The 20,464-nt window shown below is 59.2% G+C and overlaps 1 protein-coding gene across 5 annotated transcripts in view; it reads right to left on the bottom strand.

The window, feature by feature from the left end:
- Positions 1–20,464, bottom strand: part of Rbfox3 (RNA binding fox-1 homolog 3) — a 377,727-nt gene that overhangs the window by 285,863 nt on the left and 71,400 nt on the right. For 4 of the 5 annotated variants that reach the window (XM_048797595.1, XM_048797592.1, XM_048797600.1 and 1 more), the window contains exon 2: positions 2,778–2,902. The gene's annotated coding sequence lies outside the window, so the exon portion shown is untranslated. Of the gene's footprint in view, positions 1–2,777; positions 2,903–13,458; positions 13,648–20,464 lie in introns of those variants that run through there. The other variant, XM_048797590.1, reaches the window with a different exon arrangement.

Raw genomic sequence — 20,464 nt, 5'->3', positions numbered from 1 at the left:
AAAAAAAAAAAAAAAAAAAAACAGGGTCAAGGCCACGCTCAGGTGGCTGGGACCAGAGTGTCTGCCCTGTCCTGTGAGCCTGCTGTCTCCGCCTCCCCACACGGAAGGGCAGGACTCTTAAATGCATGGCACCTATGTCACCACTTCAGGGCAGGCCCTCAGAGCGCAAGAGGGCAGGGGGTGAGCCGGCTCTGGTAGAAGGGCACTGGGCAGTGACCCTGGCTGCCCACCCTGAACTTCCCAGACCCGCTGTCAGGGATGAGCCGGTCTTGGGCTTTTGGCTTTGATGGCCCCAAGGATGTATATATGCACCTTTGGGGGAGGAGAACACCTAGTCTCAGACCCTCAGCAAGGTGAGGCTGGGCCTTGCTGCCTCCTCAGAGGAAGCCATAGGGACAGGCTGCTCCCACCAGCTGCCCACAGGGACATCCAGGTTCTGCTGTCCTTCCAAGGACAGAGCCTCGTACAGCTGCTTGGAACCAGGAGCTCAAGTCTCCGAGGACAGTGGTCCTGAGGGCTTTCCTGCCCTGTGCTGAGGTCAGGGCCCAAACAGGCCTCTAGCAAGGTCCTGAAGCCCCCAAGGCCAGGATCCCGGCAGTGGCAGGTCCTGGACCCTTCACTGCAGCACTGTGGAGCCAGGTCACCAGGAGCAAAGGCTGGCTAGAGGCTCATTCCACTGCCCTCGCCCGGTCCACGGCCCAACCAGCCCTCCCAGACAGAGCAGCCTCGTCTTCCTGTTCCGACTGCCCCACACAAGAGGCCAAGCCCGTCAGTCCCTTCCCCAGAGATCTCAGTGCCTCCCAATACCCCCACAAGATGAAATCCAAAATCCTTAATCCCTGTGTAGAGGCCACTAACCCCGGCCAGGGACACCTGAGACCTCGTCTCCTTCCACCCTATTTCTACCATTCAGCCCATCCACAGCTGCCTTGGGGCCTTGGCACCACCATGCCCTGCCGGGACAGTGGTCAGAGTCCCTCTGGGTTCTCCCTCCCCACCTCCATCTCTCTGCTGGGCCCCTGAGCCCTGTCCTCCACCAATAGCAGTGTCCTCCCCTCTCCATCGCCTAGGTCCACTTCTTTCTCTCACAGCCTCTCCTGACCTGACATGACCTTAAACATACGCCTGCTGTGGTCCTCGTCCACCTGGAATACAAAGGCTGTCAGGGCTGCGGCTTCTGCTCCTGCAACTCCAAAGCCCCAGACAGGGCTCGGCTCAGCTCATCAGAGGTGTTCAAAGGTAGGAGCTCCTCGGCTGGTGACAGTGACATCCCGAGGAACCCACCATCCAGCACCCTGACCTACTGAACCTGACAGCTCAGCAGCAGCACGCCACAGAGGAGGCTCAGCCCAGCGTGGCATGACTCAGATGGCCCCTGGGGAAGATGCACTCCGGATGTGACGTCAGCGTCCCTGGGCCACAGCACTCTCACACCATGGTGAGGCACAGCCGTCCTAAGTCAGAGACCGGGTGTGTGGTGGGTCAACAAACACAGATCAGCCCGGATCAGGGAGCCCAGGCAGGAGGGAGTCAGCACCTTGGAGCAAGGACAGCGAGCACTGGGCGGTGACGAAGCTGGGCGTGGGGATCGGAATCAAGACCTGGGAAGGGCCTTTAATGGGTATCAGAGAGGCCAGCCGGCGTCCAGGTCTCTGCGCGGGGTTCTCGTTGGCATCGCACAGTCAGTCCAGAAAGCCCACCACAGTGCGCCCACAGCAAGCCCTCCCCGCCTTCCGTGACTCTGCCTGGCCAGCCTTGGCTGGTCATTAGCCGGGGGCAGGGCTGTGCTGAGCTCCTTGGTGGCCAATAAAGAATCCCTTGGGTTCTGTCCCTGGCTCCTGGGCAGCGACCTCCAGAGGCTTTGGAATCTGGGAGGCATAAGGATGGATTTTGATGTGCCCCTTGATCAACTGGACCATGGGCCCAGGGGGCTCCTAGTGGGCTGCCCATGGTGTGGGGGGTGAAACTGGCCATGCACCTGACGAGAGGCTGGACATTTCCCTCCACATTTCCGGGAGGAAAAGGGACTGGAGAGTGCTCCAGCCCGCGGCCAAGGATGTAACGAGACCCCGAGGAAACCCTGGACACCCAGGGCTCAGGGCATTTTCTGGTTGGTGAGCACCTAGCTGGGCCGGGCTGGGAAGGGGCCGGGAGCTGTGTGGGACCCTGAGCCCTCGCCCTCGGTGCTCTGTATCCTGAACCCATCAGCACAGCCTTTTCCTGAGACGCGGGAGCCACTCTGGCAACCATCAAACCATGGTCATGGGAACCCGCCAGGTGTGGCTGGTCTGTGACAGGTGTGGTGGCCCAGGCCCGTGGCTGGCATGGAGCCAGGGAGGTCTTGGGGACTTTGCCCTAGACCCCGGAGTCAGATGCCAACACAGTGGCCAGTGCTAGAACAGACTCCAGGGAGAGGGCAGCCATGGCACCCTCTGCAGCTCGCCAGGCCAAAGTGCAGCGCCTCCCGTGGGCATGCAGGGCCACCCGGGCAGTGACCAGAACATGGAATCCACCCTGGACTCTGCAGCATCTCATGCCAACACCAAGCAGTGAACCCCTCTCCCCATCTGCCCTCCTTCCCCAGGCCAGGCTGATGGTTTTCAGGGCTCAGAGAACAGCCCAGTCTCTCCCACTTCCTCCCTGAAGCCACAGAGACCCAATGCTCTGCAAACCAGAGACGCGCACAAACCCCCGACCCTGCAAACCCCCATCTCCTTCAAATGCTTTTCCATTGCAAATGCCAGCTCCAAGGGCGCTGCGGCGGGTGGCAGCCCTACCTGGCAGTGGGAGGTGAGGGCGGCTTCTCTGGGGCAGGAGGCCCGGGAGGTTCTTCCTGGAACTCCCCTGGGCAGAGCCAGCGTTGCCGGGACGAACTCTAGGTTCCCAGGGACAGATTCTCAACCTGGAGGAAAAGAGAAGAAAGTAAAACAACATCAAGACCAAGTACCCTTGAAGCATTCCCATCTTGATCTAAAACAGATACTGGCATTAACAGATGAGCGGGGACCAGGGTCCAAGAGGCTGTCACCATGGATCAGTGTCCCTCCAAAAGGCACTTTGCATCTTAAGCCCCAGGAGAGGAGAAGACTCCAGGGGGAAATGGCCACCAGACCCTCCTGCCAAGCAGCGGCACCCAGGGCCACTCCACGGCCGGCCCCTCTCTCTTGCTGCCCACATGCTCAGCTCCGCAGCCTGGTGAGGTGGGACCCACTGAGCAGCCCCACTGTCTCTCAGGCCGTCCTGCTCTTTCCTGCTTCCTCCAGCCTGGACTCCACAGCCAGTCACTACCTCCCCTCCCTCCCTGGGAGGCCCCTCAGTGACATCGTTGCCCCAATCACAACCCTCAATGGTGTCGTGCTTCATTTTGAGGAGACGCCCTGCTTTGATGGCTTGGTAAGTCCAGCTCTCAGACCCCTGAGGCTGACAGGACTGGGGACCTCTCTAGGAAACCAGGCCAGAGGACGGAGGCAAAGCTCAGATGCAGGCTCGTGCACAAGGTCCCCGCGTTCATGGACAGTGTGGTGGTAAACCCTCCTCTGCCTACTGGACCCTTGCAATGGCCCCTTCTCCTACTCCACACCCTGGTTCCCCTGCAGCCCTCCGCCCCTGGCTGCCCCTCAGGCCTGAGCACGCCCCCCCCCACCATGCCGTGCCTCTGTACCGCATGCTGCACCGTGAAGTGTTCTTCCCCACATACGTGGCTCACTGTCCACCCCCATCCCACCCTCACCCCAGCACCCCCAGGAACGCTGCACATGTGGCCATCTCCCATTGAGGGCCCCCCAGGGAGAGAAATCCCCATTAAAAGCCCACTACCCCTTGGCACTCCTGACGCCTTGCTCCATGAAATCCCCCCAGGAAAATCTGAGATCTGAATCCCCAGAGCCTAGAAGGTGCGTTTGTGGGGGCAGAGCCCACTCAACGCCTTGTGAGTGGGTGATCTCCCACTGTTACTCTGCCCCACCGATGCCTCTGGATTTACATCGAACAGAACCCCACTCTCCAGAGTCAGGGTCCAGGGAACAGGAAGCGGGTGGTTTCTGGTGGTTTCGTCGGTGGGGGCTGGTTGGGGGCCATAGGTACCCGGGCCTTGGAAGACTTCTGTTTGGTTATTTTAATTCAACCCAAACAGTGCACCGTCCAGCAGGGAGGAGGCCGAGGCGACTGTGGAGAGCCACTCTGAATGGGCCTGGAGACTGGCTCTGGTTAGTTATGACTCCTCAGTCAGGACTGGAGGAGCCCCAGCCTGTCCCACCAACAGCACGACTGCTCATCCCCAGATCTCTTTAGGACGCCACGGCCAAGACTAGCAATTTTTTTTTTCCTTTTCCTAAAATCCAGGCAGTTAGTGGAGCATGACCCCCGTCCAAATGTAGGGATGACGGCACAGAGAGCCCGGCCAGCTCCAGGAAAGGCCCAGCGACGCCTGCCTGCCCCGTGACCACCTCTGCCAGGCACAGGTGGGGCACAAACACCAGGCTCCAGGGGGCTGCGCCTTGTGGGAACAGCAGGGTGCGTTGGAACCCCCTGTCCTATCTCTGTGGACAACAGGCAGCCAGGGAGGAGCTGGGGACAGCATAGGGCAGAAACCAGGTGGAGGACCAGGTGGAGGAGGAAGGGCACAGCCAGGTGGAAACGGCTGACCTGAGCTGGGGGGCGGAGGGGCAGGCTGCTCTCAGACAAGGTGCCGACCTGCCCTCCAGAGCCAGAGGTCCAGTGGCTGATCTGGGAGCCTGCGGCATGACCTCAGGGCCAGGTCGCAGACAGACCAATGGCCCAGGGAGGAGCAGCTGTGTGGGACTGCACCCCGGCTCTGCAGCCACCTTGCAGGTTCAGGGGATCACCCCGGAAGTCACCCCCAAGTCTCTGCTCTTGCTCTCAGGTCGCCTCCTCCAGACATCTCCCCGAGGCACATGGAGGGGTGGTCCCTGGACTCCCGTGCTCTGCTGTCTCTCCCTCTGCTTTCTCCCCCACCTCCAATGCCGAGGGGGCCCAGGACCTGGGCGATGGGTCAGGCGGGTCTGCTTGTGGGTTCCCTGGGCTTTGAGGCAGACAGAACTGCCTCACAAGCAGCAGAGGAAAGGCGAGGAGAGGCACCCACAGAAAGGTGGGCCCGGGGGACCTCCCCACCTGGAAACAGAAGGAGCCCCTGGGGAGCAAGCTGCCCGGAGGATGGGCACGTGGACTCGAGGAAGCTGTCCAGCCAGGGATCCCCCACAGAGTCCCTAGTGCCTCAGCCCCTGAAGCAGACAGAGAGGGCACAAGGGTAGGAAGGGAGGCACAGTAAAGGAACCCAAGAGGCACCAAGCCCTCCTCCCCGGGAGGCTGGTCTTTACTAAACCTAAGGCCCCAGCCACTTTGCATCCCCTGCCCACAGGCACCCTCGTGTGCACCCGGAGAGCCACGCCTCAAGCACCCCGCACATCTCCAGGCTGCACCTCCAACCACTTCCCTGAGACAAGACGTCACTCCATTTTAACACATTGTGCACAGCCCCACTGTGGCAGGGGACATGCTGGCTTCAGAGTGAGGGGTCGGGACCATCCTGGCTGCCATCCTCCTGGGCCCAGCCTCAACCGGGGCAGGTGGGTCTCGGGGCCAAGAGGTGGCCAGTGCACCCAGGCCTCTCTCGCTGTGTGGTCAATGGAGGCCCTGCACCCAGCCCCACGGAGAGGCCCAGCCGGCTTTCGCTTTTCTCAATGGGGCTGAGTGGAGATCATGCAGTGGCCTGTCCTGACTGGGAGGCCACACTTCTCCCGGCTCTGCAGCAGGAAACACCATCCATCACCCACAGCACAGAACACAAGCCGCAGCCTGACACACCACCCTGTGCCCTGCACCCCCAGCCACTGCAGGTTTAGGGGACCGCCAGGCCCTCCCACCCCAGCATGTGCCCCCCACTTTGCAGGATGCCAGAGGGATCAAAGAGGCGGGCAGTGAGAGGCGGAAAAACAAGGTGGCCCTGAAGCCTCTCTCACGGCTCTGGCTGTGCTGCCCGCAGACATGGGTGGAGAGGAGCAGGACTGGGTGGGCTCCAGGAGGGAGGAGAGGTGCGCACTGGGCTTGCCCGGGGACCCAGGGTCAAGGGCACCGTGCACTCTTCCCCCATGAGTCACTGGTGGGGACAGAAGGGTTCGGTGTTTTGAGGTGGGAGCCGTGTTGTTCTCACTCTATGAAACCACATTCATTGTGTCCCACTGTGTGCGGAGAGCACTGCCAGGCCCCGACGGTGAGCCTTGGCACGCTCACTGCCCAGCACAAGGGGGACGAGGCGCCAACTGCTGACCTTCAAGCAGGGAAGTGTCGAGGGCCAATTTATCTTTTTCAGCTGCAGGGAAGTCCAATGGGGAACCCTGAACCCTCAGCACACGTGTGCACGCGTACACACACACACACACACACACACAGACACACGTGCACGCCTATGCTGCACTTCTGCCTACAGGACACCCCTGCGGTCAGCGAGGTGCAAAGTGTCACTGTTGACCACGACTTTTATCTCTTCCTCAAGATCCTTCTACTTGCTCTTTCAGGATCCAACCCCTTTACTCTAGTGGTGTGGCCCCCCAAAATAACTTGGGGGTCCAGGAAGGCTTAAGTTTCCCAGGAAGCCTGGCCATGGGTGGGGGAAGAGCTACAGAGTGTGAGGTGTGGTCCTGCCAAGGACCAGGCGGTGCCAGGCTTGGGGGAGCTCAGTCTCAGAAGGACCCCACCAGCAGTCCGTCAACTAACAGCAAGGGTGGCTACTCCCGCCCATGGCCCCTGAGGGGCCAGCACCCGCGTGCAGGAGGCTGGGGCTCTCTGAGTGCTCTGGCCCCAGAAGGCCTCTCCCCAGACTCTTGTCTGAGAGAGAAGATGGAAAAGGAAACTCTTCAAGCCAACAAAGGAAGACGGACGAGGTGAGGGTTGGAAGGAGAGAAGAGGAACAGGAGCAGGGGGGACGGGGAGAGAGGGCCCTAGGGACGAGGCACACGTGTCATCCAGCGGGGACGTGGAGGGATGCAGCTGAAGGGTGCTCTGTAGTGGGAGCAGATGCCACAGCAGACAGGCCAGGCGAGGGGCGCTGTCCTGCAGGGGTGACAAGGCTTGGGACAGGCAGGAGAAAGGCCGCAGAAGCAGCAGGTGGCCGGTGGGCAAGGGCTGGTCCAGATGGCCTGGCTGAGGCACATGTGTTCAGGAGGGTCCCAGAGTGGCAGGTGAGCACCTGCTAGGAAGAGTGGGCCAAGATGGGGACGGGCGGGGCTGCCATCATCACCACCGAGTCATGGAAACAGGACAACATTAGTCACAGGAGGGCGGACTCAGGCCAGTCTTTGTGCTGACACGCGGTAGGCGCTCAGCCCATATGGGGAAATGCAGGATGGAAAGCAGAGGGAAGCCCATGGGGTGAGCAGCCGTGCCTCGTGAGAGCTCAGAGCTGACGTGAGCAAGGACACAGGGAGGAGAGGAGGTGCCATGCCACGGTGCCCCGGGATGGCCTCCGGCCTGGGTGGGGGCGACCGAGAGCACCCCCACTCTCTGCACTGCCAAGTGGACTAACACCTCAAAGAACCCTGGAGTCCCAAGACCTGGTGCCCTCAGCTGTCCCTGCAGAGAGAGCCCCCCAATCCATCTGGATTTCCCCCCGAACCCCCAAAGAGGAAGACACACTTGGACTTGAGGACCCAAGGACAGGCTGGGGATGTCAATGGTCCTTTATAATTTAGGGGTCATCTGAGGAAGTGGCTTTATTTATAGGATTCAAGATGTGGTGCTGCAGAGGAGCAGAAAGGGCCTGGGAGTGAAGGAGAAGCCCCCAGCCCCAAGCCCAGGGGGCTGGTATCCGGGGAGGACAAGGGCGCCCCCTCTGGGAAAACGTGGTCCTGCAGGTAAATTCAGGGGCTATTTATCTGGAGGCCAAGTGCCTGGGAACAGGCCCCTGTCCAGCTCAGTGACATTCCTTGGAGTTTCGGGGGTGATGGGGTGGGAGGAGTCCACCAGCTTCCCAGCCTATCTCTTATGGGCCCTGTGACCTGGACAAGCCAAAGATCCGTGATGCTTCCCCCATCGACTCGCGGGAGGCACTACTGTATGCGAATGCAGACCCAGGCCTGGGCACCTGGTCAGTGCAACAGCTCCCCAGTCCCCATCATGTGTCTGGCTCTCGCCGCTCCTGACTCCCTGCAGGAGGCCCAGGGAGAATACTTGGGAGAGCGTGCCCTGAGCTCCTGACCCCGAGGACCCAGATTCCTGTGGGCCACCAGAGGCCTGCGGCTCTGGTCAACTGTGCATTCTTGCAGAGACACTGCAGGGGTGGGTGCAGGGGCACCGGGCTCTCTGGTGCTTATTGTGGAGGCGTCTGTCAAGGACCCTGGGATCTCCAGAAATCAAGTTTTGGCTGCTCACTCATCTTGTTTTCTTGTCTGTTTTTTAATAGAGATATGAACATCACCAGCATCCCCCTGGCCCTGTCCGGCCCCCAGGAGGACTCAGGCAGTTTCAGGCTGGTGTCTCGTGTGTCTTAGAGCTGGGCCCCTCACCCCAGCCACACCTTGGCGGGTTTGTTTCTGGCAGATGAGAAACTTGGGCCTTCCAGTCCTGCCTCACAGAACGTCAAAAGGAAAAAAAAAAAAATCTGAGTAACTGCGAGGATTGGGGATTTATTGTTTAAAAGGATTCAGTCCCAAGCCCACCGAATCCTCAGGGCGTGGAACCTTCGCCCACTGCCCACCTGCAGCTCGGCAGCCTCCGTTTCCCTTCCCTCTTCTTTCTCACATAGCTGTTCCTCGTGTGCCCATGTCCCTCCCGCCATCCTTCATCCATCCACAGCACCTTCCAATTCCTCCTCGTCCTCCGCTTTCCCCCAGAAGAACCAACATCAAGTTTAAAAATGAGACTCAGACCAAGAAAGCGCAACTTGCTGTCTTCAGCGAGAAAACAACAGAGGGCCCTGCGTTTCCGTGCACTGGGGTCGTAAAGATTATGGGAATGTACAATATTCGGAGTAAATGAACCTCCTCCTCCACTTCCAAACCACTCTTGCAAAGCCAGCTTCACCCCCAGCTCCCCTTGCGTCTTATGAATCCTGTCTCTGGCAAAAATAATTTGGGTTTTATTATTCTGGCATCTGGTGGGAGTCTGTGACAATGTGACTGTAGCTGCACTTCTTTTTTAACACCAGCCTGTTTTAATAATACATTGTACCTTTTGGTATTGTTGAAATGTTACATTATTCAACGCATCCAACAGGAACGGGAAGGGCCTTATGTAATTTATGTGTCCTCTGCGCTGTGTTTAAGGCTCCCAAAGTAGAGGGGTGTAATTTGGGAAGTGCTTTACCCCCAAGGTCGGGCAACAGCTTCTGGAGGGAAGACGGGTTGGTGGCTGTTTGGACGGAGCTCAGGCTGGGGAACTCCAGATCCCACACCAGAAGTGTCCCCTCAGTACAAGAATCCCTAGCCCAGCTGTCCTGGCTTGCTGGACCCCCGGCCTTTCAGACAGCTCTTGGTGAAACGGGGGTGGCAAGGGCTTTCCTGCCGTTTCCCTGCCTCCCCCTCCACAGCAGCAATCGAGGCCCGAGACCCGGGCATAAAGGCTGGCTCTGCCTCAGGCACCCTGAGGGAACTCCAGCTCATCCAGCTGTTCCGGAAAGCACCATTGCTATAGAGGCTGGGGACACAGGGGATCACCACAGGGACCGCCCCAGGAGCGCGCAGTGGAGAGACGTCAGGCACCCCAGGCTCCCACAAGACCACGGCACAGGGCAGAACCTTGTTCTGATCAATGCCACATCCAAGGCGTCGGGCACAGTGCGTGACACACAGCAGGGGCCAGATCGCTGCACGTGAGTGAGTGGACTCAAGACGTGCCGGTGGGAGACGGGGAACCCAAGCCGGGCATCGCCCTCAGGGCACGAGGGTGCTCTGGCTTCCTGGTGCCAACAAAAGAGAGGGGAGGGGCCGCCCAGGGAAGAGAGAGACGAGAAGTCCGGAGGAAGAGACTGCTGTGGAGAGGGTACAGGGTGGGCAGGAGGCTGGGCTGGATGGGCCAGGGGATGGGGCTGGCCACAGAGGGCTGCAGGGTGGGCAGGAGGCTGGGCTGGATGGGCCAGGGGATGGGGCTGGCCATATAAGTCAGGAACCAGATCAGGAAGCACGTTGAATGCCTTGCCAAGGACTTTAAAAAGCCACTTGAAGAATTTTAAGCAGGAAACGATGCAGATGTGTGTCTCAGGATGCGAGCTCTGATGCCCACACCGACCAGGTGGACGGGGCAAAAACAAGGCAGGATCCCAATCGGCTGCCGCAGGTGATCAGATGTGAAATGAGGACTCACAGAAGGGCTGGTGGGGACAACGAGCAAGATGAGGGGCCTGAGAGACCAGTCCCACGTGGGGGGAGAGGGGCACAGAAGAGAGAAGCCACGCCCAGGCTTTTGGCCTGTCCCACTACACGGCGAGGGTGCCCAGGCCAGATGGGGTGGAGGGGGAAAGGCGGGTCTGGGAAGCCCAGGACACCAGGGACAGTTCCGGCACAGTGGACTTCAGCGGGTTGATAACCTAGTTTATTATTACCTGCAGCACATTCTGTTACTTTTCACACCTTTTCCTGTGTTTGAAAGGATGTAAATCAATGTTCTAAGGCTGGTAGGGCTGAGTACAGATGAGTCAGAAGAGCCCCCGGGGGCCAGGGAAGGTGGATGGCAGGTGGTGGGTGCTGGGATCTAAGGCTTAGGAGGCATCTTGCCTGCTCTGGGGACACGGAGGCCCCTGTGAGCCCGTCTCTGGCCCTTCCCGTCATGGCAGGTTGGTCTAGGGGGAGAATGGGATCCAGCAGGTGAAGGTGCCATCATTCCCAGGTCACCAAACACATCATGCTGGCCTTCCTTGTCACATTGGAGGAAGCCAGCCCCATGTCAAGACCCTGGGCAGCAGGACTGAAGGCTGGCAGCCCATCACAGGGACTATCTGAGATCCTCCAGCCCCAACACCTCACTAAAGACCTTGAGCCCAAAGCCCCCACTAAGCCGCTCCCAGAGTCCCCAGCCCCAGAAACCAGGAGCTAATAAATGATTGTTGTTTGAGGCCATTAACTATGGGGACTCCCTACCACACAGCCATAGATAAACTACACAGAGATCACAGAAAGCAAATGCTGGCCGCAGCCATGGCCCGGGCAGGATCCACAGGCAAGAACAGACTAGGGGCCACTCCGGGGCTGGTGGGAGGACAGGAGGCCCGAGAAGAGGAACAGAGGAGCTCCAAGAAGAACGAAGACAAGTTGAGAAACACCCAGGGATGGGGTGCCCCAGAGCAGGGGCATCGGTGCTGCCACGGGGCCAGGCCGGACGCAGGCATCCCGGGGACAGCGGAAGCCTTCCCTGCCACCTCTTTGGTGGCTCCTTCTCATCTCCCAGACCACATGTGGAAACCCCATCTTTGATGAGAGGCCCCTGACCACCCAAGCAGGTCCCCCACCGCAGTTCCCTGGTCCCCCTGTAATTACATTTCATGGTCTGTACGGCTGGGAAAAGTGTGTGTCCACCACTGTAAACCTCACCACCGACACATCCTGCCTTCTCCATGTTGGAGGAAGGATAGAAGGAGAGATGGGAGGAAAAATCAAAATCCCAAGTTCCACCTGGGCCCAGTTCACCAACCGTTTCCCTCCCACCACTACACACACGTCCCTGGGGGAGAGCTGGGAAGGCGGGGAGGAGGCGCAGCGGGAGCACTCAGGTGGCCCCCAGGCTCTTGCACCACGCTAAGAACAGGCAGGACCCCCAGCTGGGGCCACGCCTCCTTCAGCTGTTCCACAACAGGGACAGCCTGTGCCCCACCGTGCCAGGCCCTCAGCAGTTCAGTCTGTGGGGAAGCAGGTAACCACGGGGGAGGTAGAATGTCCAGCTGAGGGGTGCCTGGAGGCTGGCTGCGCCCTGCAGCCTGCTCCTGCCCTGGGGGACCCTGGGCACAGCGCACACTCTCTCAGGGCAGCAGCTCACCTGTGAGCAGGGCTCTTGCACACGCGGCCGGGAGAGCCCCACCTTCTGTCCCTCCTCTGCACGGGGGGTGAGCAAGAAGACCACACCTGGCTGAGGGGACAGTGCGGGGGGGGGTCCCCTTCGCAGAGAGTGCAGTGGTGCCCACTGTTCTGTGGCCTCCAGCGTCTGCTGCAGAAACGGGGCACTTGGTGACAGGGTTTTATGTGGAACATAGACTTTCTCCAAGACCTCACAGATGGAGGGGACCATGACCCTAGTAGGATTCCGGAGTTTTGGAAAGTGGATAGAAATTGAGAGAGAGAGTGGAAGAACAGAGCCCACGTGGGCTGGGTGGCCCAGGGGCGTGCCCGTGGCTGGTGATGCCAAGAGCCAGGGGCTGGGCAGGGGTGTTCATCCTCCGCTCTAACAGGACCAGAATGACCACCTCACCTCAGTGTCCCTCTTTGAAGCCTGGGGTCTCTCCTGCTGGCCCCGAGTCCCCCATCTCTGCCCACACTTGACTGCTGTCTCCTGGGAGAATGTCTTGAGCTCTCCAATCCTAGAGAGGGGCTCCCTGCTCTGGGCATGGCTCCCTCCTCCAGCCTGGCATTCAGGAAATAACGCAGACAGTAGCATGCTTTAAAAAAAATGCTAGCCGTGCAGGAATATTGCTCTGCACAAACATTCCAAGAGAATTCCCCAGACATCCCTGCTCCAGGAGATCTCCAGCCTCATCTAGCTGCAGGGAGAAAGCTGCCCAGGGCAGTGTGGGCAGCAGGTCTCTCCTGTCCCCCAGCTCACAGGTGAACAAGAGGCAAACAGGGACTGGCTACAGCCAAAGAGGTGTGAGGCACAAACAGCCTGTAGGAGGACTTCTGGGCAGCACAGGTCCCTAAACCCCTGCCAAGGAAGAGGGTCCTTGTCTTGATGCCTAGGCACAGTGATGCCCCCTCTGAGCCACCCAGGCATCATCTCAGGTGTTCACAAGATCATCAGGTGAATGCTGAGTACCTGTGTGTCTTCCCAAGTCTGAGAGCCAGGAGGGTCCACCATGCAGAAGGGCATGGACGTCTTCCTGGCTGACATGGGAATCCTGGGGTGGAGGCAGGGGATTGCCTGTTACTGCCTTGGGACTCTCTGCTGGCCAGCTGCCCCCTGCTGCTTGCTCCCAGCCTGCTGCTTGCTCCCAGCTTGCACCATCAGTGCAGAGAAGCACTGGCCAACACAGGTTGAGGCCAGCAGGGAGGCCCACTAAAGTGGACACTGAAGTCCCAGGTCCATCCACCTGCCCGGCATCACCCCACCAGGGGCTTCAGCATCTCCTCCCCATCCCCTGAACCTAGGGAACTTTCTAGAGAGACAGGAAAGATGAAGAAGTTCTATATCTCAATTTAGGCAATGGCTACCATGTTGAGTACATTTGTCAAAACTCGCTAGACTGGACTAAGCCTTCACATTCATAATATGTAAATCACTCTCAATTTTAATTAAAAAACCCACCTCCTGGACTGGAACTAGAGTGGAGTCAAGCTGCTCTGAGGCCCCGGAGGCTACTGAAGGCTGCAGAACCTCTTCATGGGCAAAGTCGGCCCTGGAGCCCATCCGTACGTCTGGGCCAAATGATAAGCTGCTCGGTGGTACTGCACTGTCCCACTCTTGGGCTGAGAGCCCCCGTGGCCCTCCACCAGTGGTGGCAGGGAGACCAAAGCAACAGTGTGCCATCCAGAGCCCCCACCCTTGCCCGTCAGCTCCTGAGTGAGAAGAAAGAGGAAGTAACATGGGCATCCAGGACAGGACCCTCAGCCCAGACCCAGTGCTGGCCACTTGTGTGTGGAGCAAGGACTGGGCTGCATACCTGGCCTCCGCTGGGTGGCGCCACCTCAGCAGACACCAAGCAGGCCTGGAGCATGCGGGGGGGGGGGGGGGGCCACTGAAGGGGGTCTCTGACGGGCTGCGCTAGAGCAGCCCATGGGGCACCGCGGCCCCCTTCCCCTACGCAGCACAACAGCCACCCCAGCAGCCACCAAGAAGCACCTGGAGTCTGCCCAAGGCCTCCCCAGGCAAGGGAGGCAGCTGGAGGGCCCCAGAGACCCCTTGGGCAGCCACGGCCCTGGTCTTGCATCGGCCTCCCTGAGCCTCCCTGAGCCTCCCTGGAGGCTGCAGATGTCAGACAGATGTGCAGGAGGCTTGGAAGGGTTATGGTCTGAACAGCTGCAGACACTGAGAGGCAGACAAGAGAAGATGTGCAGATGCCCCACCCAGCCTGGAACAGAGCCACGAAGTGACCCCAGGCCAGGGGGGCCCAACCAGGGTCAGCTGACCCCAATGGACACATAGACTTGGGATCAATCAAAGGAAACAATTGCTACCGTACGTAAGTGGTCCCAGAAGTCATTTGCTCTGTAGCAATAGCTGACTGATACACCTGCCCCTTTGCTCCCCGTATCACGGACATTGGTTCTATAACTTCTGCAAGCAGATCAGGCGGAGCCTCAACTTCCCTGCCTCGAGCCCCAGCTGCTCACTGGAGACAGGAAGTGACATCAAGCCTGGGAGGGACAACCGCGGAGGGAAGATTGGCCAGGCCTGAACATGCAAACTCCAGCGCTCGAGGTCTGCTCGCTGTCTGCCTGTCTACCTGTTTATTTACTTTTAATTCAAGGTCACCCAATTTTCAAAATCTCCAGGCAGTGGGCTCGGGTGGTAGGGAAGTGGGAGGATTTGCCGTGTAGACTGTGAGGAGATGAGGGCCTCAGCGAGGGGGCCGCAGCGCTATCTGTGGGCGCCATTAGGGATTCGGCCCAGCACTCTTGCTGTAAATCACTCCCTATTCAGACCTGCAGCGGAGGGGCTCAAAGGTCGATTTTCCATGGTTATGACAACAAAAACTAGAATTGGGTCAAACCTGAAAGGTATTATCTCCCCCGAGCTGCTAAATGCACAAGAGTAATGAGGTTGGTTAAGCAATGTACCCTGGGCCCGTGTGAGCCGCTCTGCAGACAGACGAGCCAGTTAAGTGGGTGGGCCCGGCCGCCCAGCCACACCTCCACCTGTCTGACAGCGGGTCCCACGCTCCTTGTCTGTTGGCACCAGAATACTCTGTGGCCACAGAGAATGGGCACCTGAGGCTCTTCTTCCAGCCTGGGAAACCCTCACAGCTACCAAAGAACAGAGGTGTCCACCTGCTGCAGGACACCAGAGCCAAGGGCGGAAAGGCCAGGCTGGCTCCTGAGTCCTTCCCCTGGCTGCTTCTCCACGCCGTCATGCACAGCCACAGTCTTAACCTGGAAGAGCAGAGGGTAAGGAAGCCCTGCAGCCCTCCTGCTAAGGAATGGAGCCTGGAGCAACGCATGCCCATACCTTGGATCTGCACAGCATGCCCTTCTCTTGCGGATCACTGATTTGTATTCCATGTGCACAACGGCCCCGCCAGGAGCCCATCCTTCAAAGCCTCACTGTCAACAGGCTTCAGATTGGACCCATCATCTCGGGTTGCACAGTGTTCATACACTGCCCTGCCCTGCTCCTGCAGTTATTCTTGGAAAGCACCCAGCTCGTCTCAAGAGAAAGGGGAGCAGGAGGTGCACGGAGAACAGGGGTCACTCTTCCAGAGCAGGTTTTATTTTTTGAATTTTGTGACAGTCATTCATTCAAACAGTGGGGGAGGGGCATGTTGGCCACAGGAGTGGGGGGGGGGGTCGGTGGACAGAGACTGACAGGTCCAGGAACCCGGGTCACTGCTGCATTCACAGGCGAGTGATCAGGGAGCCGCTTCCCAGGAGCCCGGACGGTGAGCCCCGAGGTTCTCAAGATCAGGGCTGATGGGACCTGTTCCCAGGGGTGAGCTTCCCTCTCTGGTTGAATAGGACAGAGTTTCAGTTCAGGAAGATGAAGAGGCCCTGGAGGTGGACGGAGGCGAGGGCAGCCACCAGTGTGAAGGGGCTCAGCCGCCAGACTGCGTAAGCCCGCTGGTTTTATGTCGTGTGTCTGACCACCGAGGGAAAGTGACCTAACTGCGGTACAAATGCAGAATGATGCTGGGGGTCACCTGGGCCTTTCCGGGACGCATCCCCTCCTGTCCCTCCCTGACTCAACACCTCCCTGAGCAGGGCCCAGCTCAAGCCTTGCTTTGGAACTGGAGAAGCCGGGATCCTGATCCTGGCTGCTGCCTCCTCTGGCTTCACCACATTTGCTCAGCCACTGACAAGCAAGGTTCCTGCCGTTGAGCACGGAACTGGAGAGGAAGGCCGGTCTCCCCATGCCTGCCTGCGAGGCCCCGGAAAGGAGACGCCACCTGTCCCCTGCAGCCTCCCCAGCAACCCACAGTGACTCCCTTAGAGTCCCATCTCAGTCAGCTCAAGCCACCAGATTGATACCACGGACCGGGGCTCAAACAGCACTCACTGACCTCCCATGGTCTGAGACCGGAGCTCCCAGAGCAGGGAGCCGGCGCGGGTGGCTCTGGTGAGGACGCTTCCTGTGTGCAGACAGCCACCTCTGGCTGCAATTCACAAGGGAGAGAGGAGCAAGCCCTCCAATGTCTCTTCTTATAAGTGCACTAATGCCATCACGAGGTCCCCAACCTCATGACCTCTTCTAACCCTAACTGCCTCCCAAGGCCCATCTCCAAATGCTATCACATGGGGCTCAGGGATTCACATATGAATTAAGGCAGGTCCCCTTAGAAAAGGAGCAAATAATACCAGTCCCCATGTCTAGGGCTGGCCTCGCCAAGTGAAAGTGTCTGCTGACCTTCAGAGCTGCGTGATCCAGCTTCAGAAGCCTGGACCAACATGTCTAATTGGACGATTTCTAGTAGCCACCTTAAAAAATTAGAAATCTGCAAGCAACAGTGATCCTTATGGTCTTTTTAATTAAAACACAACATATTCAAAGTATGATCATTTCGACATGTAATGAGCATAAAGATAATCGATGAGAGATTTGATACCCCATGCCTCACGCTCATCACCGAGGTCCTGTGTTCCCCTTATCTCAGTTCAAACTCGCCACATCCCCAGCAAACAGCTGCGTGTGGCTTGTGGCCACCATATCGGGTGGTGCAGGTGACAGGTTCTTCCATGTCCTGTGGCCCCATGACCAAAGGCACATGCAGAAAAATGGAGTGGGAAGGAGTAGTTGGGGATCCAGCTCTGAGGAGCTGACCAGCAGGAAGGACCATCCTCTGTCCAGCTCCCTCACTCGGACACTGCAAAACAAGCTTCTCCACGCTGTGGGGGTGCCAGCCCTCTAGAGGAGGTGCCCTCTTTACGGACCAGAGGGTTCCGAGGTTCCATGAGGAGTTCCTGGGCCGGACAGGGATGCAGAGCCCTCCAGCAGACCTCTGTCACTCACGGACACCCACACGTGTAACTCCAGTTAAAGGGAAGAGGACAGGATTGGTGGGGGAGGGATGCCCAGGCCCCTCATCTTGAGCTCCTGTGACAGGGGCCCAAGGGAGGCATACCCCACCAGCAGACACCCCATCAGGCTGCCCACGTATATAACCGCTCCTTCACAGAAGCTTTTATGGGATTGACATGTCCCCAGGCCAAAAAAAAGAGGGAGACATCCAAGTGGAGTCAATTGCAGCACATACTTAAAACCAGGGCTTCTCCCTCGTCAGAGAAGAGCTGGAAGGATTCCCTTGTGTCCAGTGGAGGTCACTGCTGAGCATGAGGTGCCCTTACTGTTGGTGCAACGACCATGACCCAGCAGCCCTAACAATAGAAGAGCATTCTCGTAGGAGGAGGCCACAAGTCCAAAGTCAGCCTTGCTGGACCAAAACCTAGGTGGGGGCAAGGCCGTGCTCCTTCCAGAGGTTCCAGGTGCTCCTTGGCTCGTGGCCACATCACTCTGCTCTCTGCCTCTGTGGCCACATGGGCTTCTTCTGGCCTGTCCGTGTCAAATCATCCTCTACCTTCCCCTTATGGAAACACCGGGTGGTCGCACTTAGGGCTTGCCTGCATAATGCAGCTCAATCTCTCATCTCAAGACCCTTAACCGCATCTGCAAAGTCTGCAGGTGCCATGCACAGTAACATCCGTGGGTTGCAGAGACAGGTGTGCGAATCCTCCAGGGGCCACGACTCAGTCAGCCTCAGGCGGACACCCAAATCACACGTAGTGTGCATGTGCACGTGGGGGTCAGGCCAGATCAGGTTATATTTGTTCTCTGTGATAAAACTGGCCGTTTGCCACAAGGAAACGCTTCTTGGGGAGGTGCCAGCATTACCTCAGATGGACCCACACCCCACGAGGTGAGCACCACAGCCCAGGCACCCGGTANGCATGTCACTGAATCCAAGGCAGGTTCTGCTGTTGTCCCATTCTACCGGAGGGCAGAAGGCTGGGAGCGTACTGTCTAGGATCATGCAGCTCCCAAGTGCTGAGGGTGGCTCTGAGCCCAGGAGGCTTCCCCACCCCTCAGGCCACCCTCAGGCTCTCCCCCACACACACATAAGTGCTATGGCAAACTCTCAAGGTCCCAGCGTGTGGACAGAGAGGAGGAATGGACAGACCCCGAGTCCCTGCAGACCTGTGGGCCAGGACCGTGATCCTGAATGGTGCTGAGTCAGGTCTTTCCACCAGGCTGGGAAGAGAGAGGAGAGGCCCAGGCAGGGGGCCCAGGAGGGCTGCAGGGTCTCAGGGAGCCAGCGTCCCATCTGGCTGGACTGCGGGATCTTCTCAGGAAGCAGAGGAAGCCCAAGGACGTGGGGATTGTCATTCAGCTCCTGTGATCCCTGAATCACGAATCAGGGGACGCCCAAGGAGGCTGAGTGACCATCTGCTCTGGTGCTGGGACGCAGGGGCTGGGCAGGAAGCTGGGCCACGTGACTCCTCCCTCCTGCCACCCTCAGGTTCTTCACGTTGCCAAACTCCACTCCAGGGGACCCCACAGAAGGCCCAGCCCAGTGGGCCAGATGCACTGGGGGGCCAGAGAGGACTGGGCTGAGGACGCCCCCTCCTCTGCTCTGCCTTGTTTGTGACAGGGTCCAAGCTAGAGGGCCAAGCTGGTGTTCAGGTCAGGGTCTGCAAGCCCAGATGCAGGGTGGGACAACGCACCAGGTCACTGGGAGAAAAGGGACTGGGTGGGGGAGACGTGCAGAGGCTGCTCCCTGTGGAGTGTGGGTCTGGGTGCGGCTGGCTGGAGGCAGGACTCTTCCCTGAGCCCCAGGACCCAGAGGACTGGAAGACCCAGAGACGAGACTCCAGACCCAGTGTTATCCCCGGGAGCTTCTTGGGGGTCTCTGGCTAGTACTCTGGGCCATCTGCTGTTGAGAATCTGCCTGGGAAATTAAAGTGGCTGGGGCCCTGGGGTGGAATCTGGCGCTTGCTGGGGACACTGTGGACAAGAGACAGAGGACCCTGCAGCTCCTGGCAGTGGGGGGAGGCTGGGGGGAGGCTGGAGACGCAGCTCCGTTATCCACCACTACCAGCAGAGGGGCCCCTCACCTGCAGACCAGGAGGCGGTGAGAGGAGGGAGCCCTGCAGCCCCGGGTGTCCACTCCACCTGCTGGCCTCTGCCCCACACTGGGGTCAAATGTCAAGGCTTCAAGGGCCTTGGCTCTCCTTTCAGGCAGTGGCTCCAGATCTGCCCCACTATCTCCCTGCACAGGGTCCCCCTCAATGTGGGCACAGGCCAGGACACTTGCACTGCCCTTCCCAGCTACCCCCTGGCTAGCTCGACAGCACCCTGGCCACCTGCCACGCTTGTGAGTTCCTAACACCTCCAGCCCCTCCCAGCAGCACTGGGCCCTGGTGGGGATGGGCACTTGTCCTCCCAGAGCTGGTGAACCTTGACTTTTGGCCTGTCCCAAGAAGCCACCAGGATGGGACTCCAGCCTGGTAGCCCTGACCTGCCACATCAGGGCCCCATGTCCTCAGCCTCCGGGTGGGGTGGGGGGTGGTCCCATTGGCCACCTCTCAGTAGGTGGCCCAAGTGGACCAAGTGGCCGGTAGGAAGGCCTCCACTCCCACGCCCCTGGTGGCTCTTCCACTCACCCAGGTGGCATGAATCACAGTGTGCTCTAAGTGCTCCTCTGCTGCGGTACCTGGAGGAATCCACCGCCATCGCCTCCTCCCCCAGACACCTGCTCTCAGAACTTGGCTGCATCTCGCATCCCCAGGAAATGTGCACAGGACATCTCCCATGATGACAGAATCTTTCTAGAAGGTTCCATGGTTCTCAATCCCACACAGAGGGAGAATGTTCTCTCCTCGGCACTTGGGAAAGCAGAGGCAGAGCAGAACACGCTGCCCTGAGGAGGTCTGGGGGCCTAGCCCAGGAGTGGGCACTTCTGGCCTGGAATCCACCAGTGGGGGACCCCATTGAAAACCCCACCCCAGGTGTGCCAGGGCTACAGGGGGCCAGAGAGGACTGGGCTGAGGACTCCCCCTTCCCTGCTCTGCTCTGTTTGTTATGGGGTCTAAGCCAGAGGGTCAAGCTGGGGTTTGGGTCTTGGGAAAGCCTGGGGCTCCAGCCCACCCACCCGAACCCCCAGCCA

Source organism: Marmota marmota, unplaced genomic scaffold (assembly GCF_001458135.2).
Source record: "Marmota marmota marmota unplaced genomic scaffold, marMar, whole genome shotgun sequence".
Lineage (NCBI taxonomy): Eukaryota > Metazoa > Chordata > Mammalia > Rodentia > Sciuridae > Marmota > Marmota marmota.
This window is presented reverse-complemented; position numbering and strand designations above follow the sequence as displayed.